General features: G+C 31.4%; 1 long non-coding RNA gene across 1 annotated transcript; it reads right to left on the reverse strand.

Annotated features, from left to right (window-relative positions):
- Positions 1-847: 847 nt before the first annotated feature.
- LOC143225279 (uncharacterized) lies at positions 848-6,804 on the reverse strand. Its single transcript, XR_013013763.1, has 2 exons — positions 6,555-6,804; positions 848-6,014 (listed from the first exon to the last, which is right to left on the reverse strand). It is a non-coding gene; the product is annotated as an uncharacterized LOC143225279 (long non-coding RNA).
- Positions 6,805-11,295: the final 4,491 nt, after the last annotated feature.

Consider the following 11,295-nt stretch of genomic DNA (forward strand, 5'->3'; position numbering starts at 1 on the left):
AATTTCGTATGACCTACATTTAATCAGCTCAAGTTAACAAAGCAATAGAATTCTTACTTACACGTTTTTATTAGAAGTGTAGTTTCTCTATTCTTTGTCTGTGTCAAAACAGTTGACCATGTCTTCAAAGACCTCACTAGTTCATTCTCTTCACAGAATGGCAAGTTCTCTTAAACCTAAATCCTTCGTTGAACTTTATAAAAATAATTCTTAATTATTCATTGTTCTTTATTTATAGAAGGAGTACAAGAAATCATGGCGTAAAGACTATTAGGCGGACATGATGTTTTTAATTTTGTATTGTTTATTTTTTAATTTCACGTAAAGTTACTCAAGAACTATTGGACAAGCCGTTCCTAATTCAGAAATTAGAAACAAGAGGGAAGAAAGCTAGTTAACCACCCACTGCCAACTATTAGTCTATTTTTACCAACTAAGAGTGTGATTATACGTGACATTGTAACGTTCCTGCAGCTGGAAGGTCGAGCATGTTCAGTAAAGGGAATCGAACCAATGACCAGGAGCGTACAAAGAGTAGTGCTGAGCCATAGGAGGCACGAGTTTGTATATTTGAAGGCAAGGATAGTTTAAATTGTTTAAGAAGTGGTACAAATATATATCTCGCACAAGGCACAATCGGCAATTGGTTCGGCCTTGTCCAAAACATATGTATAGTTTAGTTCTAATCTCAAGCCATGTCACACCCTTTAGAGTTATAGCAATATCAGATTCTATTAATGCCAGTGGTTAAAGGGGATTGTGAAATAGATGAAATTCCCTTTTTTTTTTACACCGTACTTTCCTTAGACGGTTCTTGTATATCATCTTGCCAAAATAATTCAACATAACAATGGCAATTACTTTATTTCCTCTCTCAAACATTTCTTCAAACTTAAACACTTGTACTCTCATAAATTGTTGTAGGCCTACGTTATAAATGACGACTGACAAAACAAATTAGCTTACTTGTACAAATTAAACACAATAACTAATACACTGACTACTTCACTATCTGTCTTGAAATAGCTTTACCTACTGTCTTTCTGAATTATCTTATTCCACTTTTCAAACAACTCGCTTACTAACTGGTTTAGCAATTGTTTACAGAACGTCATACGTATAGTCTAAGATCGAATATATTAAAGCCTTACATCACATCATTAGACCAACACTTTCGGGATTGTGAAGTCTTTTGAGCAGCATTATCATCATAATATATTTTCATTTTATAACTAGACCATTTAAGTTTTCTTGAGCCAAGTCTTCTAAATAGCTGTTCTCTGGGAGGAGGGTACAGAAGATCCAATAGCCCTTTCAGTTCTCTACTTAACATCAATTATGATGTTGTATTGCCAGTAGAATCATAAAAACAATAGAAATTATTTGTTCCACATTTTCTGATATTCATCTACTTATGTGACTATAAAATTTAACTGTGTTTGATTATAATCCCTCCTCCACACCATCAGAAGATGGAGGAAGGATTGTTTTCATTCCAGGGATCGTATATGTTCATAAATATAAGTCTGGTTAAAACTTTCATCCTTGTTCTGAGCGAATCTCCATAAGTGCACTAAATCTTTAAAAAAAAAATTGTTGATAAGTTTCCAGTTACTATGTGGTAAAGGAGCAACCAGATCAATAACAGCTCTTTCCAGTTCTAATTACTGTACTTTGCTTTGCTGTTCTTTCATGGAATTTTCAGCTTACAACAGAAAACACGTTTTAAACCAATTCTTACAAATCCAGTAGACGTATTCTCTTACTCGTTCCGGTGACTTTTTAATGCCCAAGTGTCTACTTATTGTTAGGTTCTGAAAATAAAGTGCTTCAAAATTTTGAGAATAAATTACTTCCATTTGTAATAATTAATTCGATACACTGATATATTTTCATTTTAAACATAGTAAGCCTTCATGTAAACACAAGGAACTGAACCCTACTGTATCAAGTATATATTTGTTTTCGGACTTTATGAGAAGCTACTTGACATGAAATTATTTCTGTATTATTCTTGAGCCACCATACAATTGGTTTCAAAGTCATATCTTTTACCTGAGTAACTTTCAGTCAGTTGGTGAACCTTATCAGTTCTACATCATCACTGATGGATATTACATCTTGAACTTCACTTAGCTATATATTAGATAGATTATCTGTACTTTCGTATTCTCATCATTTACATTCATTGTTTACACATGGTCTTTAGAATAATGCATCAGTATTTCCATGGTTCCATTACACTAATGTATGATGCTAAAATTGTGCTTTTGAGTCATCTTGCTACTTAGCATTCTGCATTATGAAAATGTGCCAGCCTCTTTGAAGCTGTGTGATCTGTTCAGTGTACAATTTTGTTCATATAGACAATGACAAAAGTGCCTCAGAGCTCTTAAGAGGATACTCTGAATCGCAAAATACCTTCCTTCTTAATTACCCTGCTATAATAGACAATCACGTTCCTTTTCATGTTATAGTTGTGACAAAACTTCTACCACTGCAAAATCATTGGCATTTGTGTCTAATATGTGTATCTTCCAAAGCTAAGTATGCCAATACCAGAGTAATAGTCAATTCTTTCTTCAATTTCTTAAGAGTTTGTTCACAATGTGCAACCCAATAAACCTTATTTGGCTTTTCCAGTAGTTTGTGCAGAGGATGAGTTATATCAGATATAATTTACAATCTATATTCTCTGTAAATGCTTTTTAGAATTTTACTTCCCAATATTCTCTCTCACAACTAAATGTTAAAAACCATTTTAAAACCAATAGAGCATTCAAGGTAGAATCAGTCTTTGGAAATGAATATTAATATTTCTGTGTAACTTCATTCAGTTTCTGGTATTTAATTTAAAGTCTTATGGATCAATCTTTCTTCTTCAAGAATACAATAGGTGATACCCAAGAGCTATAACTCAGTTCTATCCCTTCCTTTATGGTTTCTACTTCTCTGAAAGCCTCAGTCTGTTTCACAAATGAAAATTATCTGTTAATTGATGTCTTGAAGCTGCTTTTACAGTATACGTTTGGTGAAACATTCTACTTGTTTGGCCTAAGTTACAAGTTCCACTGGAAGAGGTGTCTTCCTATTCCAAAAGCAATTTATGCAACTATGAACACTGATTAATTGTAAGATATCCACAACTCTGATGATAAAACTCTTGTAAATGAGGTAGTAAAATAACTTTAATAAGAGTTTAAGCTTCCTACATTTTTCCTCAAAAGTGAATATTTCTGACGTTCTTTGATATTAAAGTAGGACTCCTGCAGCCCATACCTTACAAAATTATATCCAACTTGATCTTGAATCTTATGCTGACATATTTATTCTTAAGTTCTACAATGCTTTTTTACCAACCATTAACTCCTTTCTTATAAGCATCCTTTTCTGTACATTTTACAAGATTTTACTTTGTTTTTTAATATTGCGCAAAGCTATACGAGAGCTATCTGCGCTAGTCGTCCCTAATTTAGCAATGTAAGACTAGAAAGAATGCAGCTAGTCATCACCATTCACTCTTGGGCTACTCTTTTACCAACAAATAGTGGGATTGATCGTCACGCTATAACGTCTCCACGGCTAAAAGTGGGATAATGTTTGGTGTGACTGGGATTCGAATCAGCGACTCTCAGATTGTAAGTTGAGCGCCCTAACCACCTGGCCATGTTGACCCCTAGTGAAGTATTGGTTTCCAATATGTAATCTTCCTCTGTGTCAATTATCCACACGTCATAAGGCACAGTGAAGTCTCTTATGACAAGGGTACTTCCCTTTTGAGAGAACTTTATGTCCACCTGATTTTCACATCAAGCCCTCTTCTTTAATTATCTCTGGAAACCCTATCTCAGTGTTAGTCAGCACAACGCAAAGTTTCCACCAATAAGTTCATGGACAATTTTCTACAAGTAATTTTTTTTCAATTAATAGTAGAGGTAGAACTTCCAGTTTAACTTTGCCTCGTATATCCAGCTTATTATTGTTTTGTATGTGTGTGTGTGTGTGTGTGTTTCATTAATTCTATGCTGTATCTTTAATCTGATTGTATTCTATCTCCTCGGTTAGATACCAGTTGTTGGTTTATTGCTGTAGTGGCCAGGGTTTCCAACATTTATAATAACTAACTCTTTGAAAACTTTTATTTTATGCAAGCATTTGCTTGCAACTGCTGGTAATATGCACCATCAAGTTACACTTAAAATCATTTATTGTCTTGTGGTTTATCTCCTCTGTTCTTTTTCTAAATTCTGATTAATTCTTTCAGTCCTTCTAGACAATCAATCTTTAATGGACGTGTAATTACTTTGCTTCAGCCATGCTCTTTATATAATCATCTGTTAAGGAACCTACGAGTTCACCATCATTTCTCAAGATTAAGATTAATCAAGCAAGTCTTTCTAACTCTTATGCTAGTTTAGCTAAGAACTCTTCTTTTGATTTTGTACTGTAGTCCAGAACGTTGTTTGGTTCTTTCTGGTATAACACTCCAAACCTTTTGGATAAGGTTATTAACGATACATGATAGTTGTTACAATTTCTAGTTTAGAGGTTACTTAATAGTGTCAAAGTTATACAAGAACAGTCGCTATTCTACGAGGTCACTCCGTAAATTATTTCAAGCTGAGCACAGTATGACTCCCAAATTACTATCCAATCATATTTCATTGACATCTCGATTCATTAGTGTTCAATTGGCCTGTTAAACTCTGGAACTGGATTTCATACTATTATGATTACAGCAATTCATTAAGGTCCTTCAGTAACAGGTTATACAGTAGTGGTAGTATGTAGAGTAAACCAAATAACTTTTTCTATTCCATATTTTGTGCCAAGTGGTAGTTTTAAGCTTTAATTTTTAAGCTGATACTTAGAGACATTGTTAGTTTAACATTGCGTTTAATGATTCATTTTTTAGTTGATTTGTTCTGTCGCCAATCTTCTTTTTACCTTATGATGCTTTTTCTACCTCATTGATGTCTTTTTTTCCTTTATTCATGTCTTTTGTAATCTTCAATTTTATCATCACAGTCTTTCAATACTTCTTTGATATCTGCATTTCTTCTAACTTGTTGTTGTATTTCCTTTGTATGTTCCCCATACCTCTATGCATTTAGGTCTTATTTTTTAGCTTTTCTTTAAATTGAAGATTCCATTCTTTTAGCTTTCTCTTAAATTGCTTTCACGTTCCTTTTTACTGTCTCTCAATTTTCTGTAAATTCTTTCTTGGTCTTCTTTTAACTTTCTATATCTTCTAATTTTCCATCCCATTCTTCATAAGTATTTTTACATTTTCCTATCAAATCTTTCTTGACCTTCATTTAATTTTGTTTCATTCCCCCATCATCTCAAATAAAGATTTGCTCTCAGTTTTTTGACCTCACAATCACCATATTCAACTGTTTAAATTTAGTCAAAGATCTATTTTATTTTTCTAAAATATCCCACTCTTGACAAGTGTTATTATGTAGTTGTTTCGTTGATTAATTCTTTTATACTATCTAGTGAAAATACCTCAACATCCAATCCACATAATGGTAATAAATTATTTCATTTCCTCCTTTACCGATTCTTCAAACATAAACACTTGTATTCCCATAAATTTGCTGTAGGCCTACGTTACAAATGTTAACTAATGTAATGCAAATCAACTAACTTGTACAAAGTAACTGAAACAGCTAATACTATCAATAATTCACTATCTTTCTTGAAATAATTTCACCTACTATTTGACTCTACTCTTCAAACATCTCATTTTCTAATTAACTTTAAAATGTTCCTCAAATATACTGAAATTTCACATAAAATCATTAGAACATTTCAGATGTTCTATGTCTATTTAAAATTCCCAAACATAACTATACCGTCAAAACCCACAGCTCCATTCTAAATTAAAATCTTAAAAGTATAGTCTATAACAGTTTCATGTGCCTGCCACTGTTTATACATAATACAAAATTCGAAATAATATGCTGACAGTCCATATCTTTCTTTACTTTTACTCCACTACTGCTGATCTGAAAAAAAAAAAAAAAAATTTTCTTTCTGTTCTTGTTTCTCACTGGCTATATAAACAATACTAATCAAAGACGTTTACTGATAGAAACTTATTTCTTTCTTAACTGTTTCCACCTGTATCATATGGGAATGAGCCAGATAATTAGCATGGACTTTGATTTTAAAAAATTTCGGTCTGGAAGCAAAACTTTGGAAAAACTAACTTTATAAGATTGGTACAAGCTATTACATTAAAACTACATTATAAGAACAGTTATTAGTGTCATAAACATTGTGAGCCTAAATTCCTGAGTGTTCAGTACTCAAAAACTTATACCAACAATGTTTAATGATTTAAGTTCCTTGGTGTTTACTGGCCAAGTGTTATCACTGTAAATACCGTCATAAGTTAGGTCTGGAGTAAACCAACTCTCTTCAAAATCACTACACTTTTGTTTTTCTCAATATCCTGGTTTTTATCTTTAAAATCACATTTAGGCCAGCAATTTGTAAGGCTCGGACTACATTAATTATAGACAGCAGTATAATTAGGCCCAAACCTGTATTCACTATCGTCTGTTTCCTCAGTTCTCTAGAAAAACAAACTTTTTTCGGTAAACTATGACTTTGGAAATATAATTCACGTTTACATCTCTTTTCCGCGACACCATTTACACACAAACGATTTGTGTTTTGGTTTCCTTATGTAAATTAAAATGAAACACGATACGAAGCACTAAAAAAAAACATACCCGCTTTTAAGAACTAACACTTTTACGGAATGTCGTCAGTAATTCGTAAATTGTAGCAGACAAAACGTTTCCGATCGCAATTATGGTATTTTAAAAACTTTTATTTTATATAAAGTTTCTCACTTTAATTGAAACCCACATTTTTTTACACTGCATTTATTTTTGTTGTTTTTTACTTTTGATTCTTTAACTTTTTCAATTTATTACTTAGGGTTTCCATTTTGTAATATTGTACTTCACTGGGCTCTTATGGGAAACTTAGGTGATAAACCCTTAAGGGATAGATGTGTTTACACCCACTATTCTCAGGTCTTTAAGGTAAATAAAAAAAAAAGTTAACTTAATTGTCATTTCTCATATGCGCATACACTGTTCATGTTGATTGATTGTTTGTTTGTTTGTTTGTTTTGAATTTTGCGCAAAAATACACGAAGGCTATCTACGGCTGAAAGGGCGAGCATGGTTGGTGTAACGGGGATTCGAACCCGCGACCATGTGATTACAAATCGCGTGCCTTAACCACCTGGCCATGCTGGGCCACTCATATTGATAGGAAAAGGAAATCCAGCTAACTTTACGAAAACATTATCTAAGCGAGTAAATATTATAAACCAAAATCTTTTAACAAAAAATAAAAATCTTAGTATAAACACACCCAGAAATAAATGTTATGGTAATAGCGGTTTGAAAATGTCCACATTAACGTTTTGGGTAATAATCCGAAAATATATATCATAACCTTCTGCAAATTGAGAAAAAGAAAATTAATAGTGCCTATAAACCTTGGTACAAAGAAATTATAAATTTCACGCTTATCTGAAGTCTCATCTAACAAATTACTTGTATCCCAAACAAAAATACAATCTCCACTCAAAACACTTAACCATAATGTTAGAAAACACGTAGGTTCAAGAGGTCTTGATTGAAGTGAATAAAAATACATCTTTGTCTCATGTTTTTTGTTATTTTCCTTACTGTTCCTTTGAAAACTTCATATTTTTAATGATTTTGTACGTGTCAGGGTATGAAGAGCTCTTAATAACCTAATCAGACATGAAGGCAAAATTAGACAGTAATAAGCAAAAAAAATTTTCAAATCCTTAACATCCGAGAAGTGCCAGTAAAATAACTAGTTCATTTTCTTCATTTAAAATAATCTCAGCGTAAGGTGAACATCCTCTCAATTTGTAGTAGTTCATAAATTCTATTCATGAATGCGTCTAATAAAATTGTAAAATTCACTGTACCTTAAGAACAGTTTAATTAATGATTCATTTATCAAATAATAATTGTACTGACACCTTAAAAGGCGATTACCTTTTTACCAAATAAGTTTCTAAAAACGTTTTAGGCTAAGTCCTTATTTAAAGAATATAACAGTAAATTGGAAACACAATTCTCAATATTTTTATTTTACCAATAGACTGTTACTACATTAGTAAGGTTTATTTTGATACTTGTGTGTCACCCTGATAAATATTCTGCTGGATCAAAGCTTACTTTGCTTCCTAAAGTAACAAACGTATCACAGTGATAAACAATATTGCTGGTTCCATGCTCTCTCTACTGCTTACAGTGATGGTTGATATGTGTGTCACAGTGATAAATAATTCAGCTGGTTCCAAAGTAATGACTGATTTGTGTATCAGTGATAAACAATTCAGATGGTTCCATGTTTACTTTTTAATCTATAATATAGACATGTACGTGCACTACTGTTCTTTGAATGATGATAATGCTCAAACTATTAATTGTTTAGAAAATATATTCTAAAGAAATTTACAACCATATGAAACATAGAAAGGCTGCAAAAGACAGAAAGCCTCAAACCTATCTTCACCAAATGAAATTTCTCATTCTTATAAGAAAATTGTATTTTAATTTACTTTAAAAGATGCCCCCCATTTTAGACATCTCTAACAAAAGAAACAAGAGAAAAATGGCTACATTCTAAGCCTCACATTGCATGCAAAGAATTTGACAATGATACCAAAGTTAAAAAATAATTTAAAAGAAAAAGGAGAAAAGCTCTATGGCAAAATATACTGCGTGTTGGAAGTGGCAAAATAAACTTCACATCAGATGTATCTTAAAGTTTACTGACACACATTTAATAAGCAACTGATCCCAGGTTCGAGTGATCCAACATCACAAAAAAATTATAACCTAACATGAATTTACCTTTCTTGCATGATTTTCTTGCCATGAATCTGCTCTTAACAAATTAAATAAGATTTATATATCACTTATCATTTAAAATCATGAAAAATTGTGCCCAATTTTTAGAGGATAGTTTCAGTCTGACAAAATAACACAAGAGATAACAGAGTTTATTACATCTCTATAGGAGATAAAACAATCTTTTGTGTATATACCTTTCTGTCTGTTTGCTATGTTTTGCTTAAAGGAGTTAAAAAACAGTCTATGCATCTTAGACACAAAATTTTATTCTCTCATTTTATCTGTAGCCAGCACTTACAAATATTTTAATAAAATCTCTACTTGTATATGCATTGGTATTAAGATATGTAATTATTATGGAACTTGTATGTCAGTGGAGAAAATGTTGAGTTATAAGCAAATAACTTGAAGAAACTGCCATTTCAAATCAATCTAGTCATTGTATATAACTCACCATTCACTCATCAGCATGGACAAGGTCAACAAACTCTTCACTAAAATTCAAGTCTCGGTGAGAAAACGAAATTCATAAATAAATTTGTGAAAAAATAAGTGAGCAAAGCAACCTCTCAAAACGTTTCACATAAGGAAATTACATGACATTAACTATTTTCATAGGTACACTTTTTATGAAAACTAACCTTTCTATACACTTAATACATGAGAATACCAAACTTATGTGAAGTTCCATCTCCAAAATCTGATATGAAAGATGGACTAAGGGAAGGAAAAATGCCTTCAAATGTTTGAATTGCCATTTTAAAGAAAAATGAATATTTCACAAAAATTAATATTGATGGGAATGTATTGATAAGACAGAAGAAAAGAACCAAAACTTAAAACTTACTATTTTTTTTAACATGTTCTGCAAGTTAGTCTTATAAATAATTAATTATCTAAATACACAGAAACCTAGAAATAATGACTAATATGCCAACATAATTTCAGGCACACATACTGCTGTGGATTAATATAATAATCTACACCAGACTATCATTAACATACAAGTTTGTTACATATAAATTATTACATAAACTCAAAATGATGCTAAGTAATTATCTATCTACACACAGATCAAAGTTTGACTTAGATATAGCTGACTTGAAAAGAGAGGCTGTGACTTAAAAGCATCAGTGTTACAAATGACGAAGATAAAAAAAATTATGCACATGCTAAAATTATTCTTTAAATTAAACAAGGTATGAAAATTAAACATATCAACATATAATAACAAACTCCTAATTCACATTTTCTTCAGAGAAACTAAGTTTTGCATACTTAAATTGATATTGTAGCTGATATCAATGAAATATGAAATAACTGTGAGGTAATTAAAGAAAAAATGTCAAAATATCATATTTTATCAAATAAGTAAATGTATGATGTGTTAGGTGAAATTTTGTACATTATTACAATTCCTGAGCCAGATGTGTGATGTAAAATGAATGCCAAAAACTAACAATTTAATTTAAAATTATAGTTTACCTTTAAATCTATATGCTAATTCTTGTAATTAAGCTACATACAACATAAAGCAGTGTGGTTATTCTTGTAGGCAATCTACATACAACATAAAGCAGTGTGGTTATTCTTGTAGGCAATCTACATACAACACATAAAGCAGTGTGGTTATTTCTGTAGGCAATCTGCATACAACACATGTTCTATAACACTGCAATGAATTATTTTGCCAACAACTCATGATGATTTTTGTTTGTATTCCACTCAAAACTAGTTTCTGATTAATTCTAGAAAATTACAATTTGTTTGTAAAAATACTAGGTAATTATAACAGGTTCATTATCTGAATTGTCATTTATATTAAAGTACACCAAGCAATTCTATGCATTATATAAGCTGCTCTTAAAATCAGCCACTTGTTACACTAAATGTTCTTGCCAGATTTTAAAACACAGAAGTGTACTGCTTTATACATTATTGTTAATTGTGTAAAACTCCTTTGTTGCATTTTGAGTAAATATTAAATATTCAAAGTTTAAACAATATACAAAAAAAGCAAAAACTACTCAAGTATTGAAGCACACTTTCAAATCAGTGTTTTCTCTGCAGATTCTGCTTTCATTAGTGTACCGAGATAAATGTGGTAAAATTTATAATTTTTTCCAAATGAACAACTAAATAAGGAACTCTTATTCTTAGTTCAAAATAAAATATTTTATATGTGAATAATGTTCAATACAAACACCACATTAATATGAAGAGCATTAAATTATCACTTATCTCTTACTCGTACTCAGTCATTGCAACATTTGAAAATATATATATATATATATTCATTCATTTTATCAAGCATAACAGGTCAAACTAAGAGGAAAACAGTTTAGACATCAATCAACTTGGTATACTA

This window comes from Tachypleus tridentatus, chromosome 9, assembly GCF_004210375.1.
Source record: "Tachypleus tridentatus isolate NWPU-2018 chromosome 9, ASM421037v1, whole genome shotgun sequence".
Lineage (NCBI taxonomy): Eukaryota > Metazoa > Arthropoda > Merostomata > Xiphosura > Limulidae > Tachypleus > Tachypleus tridentatus.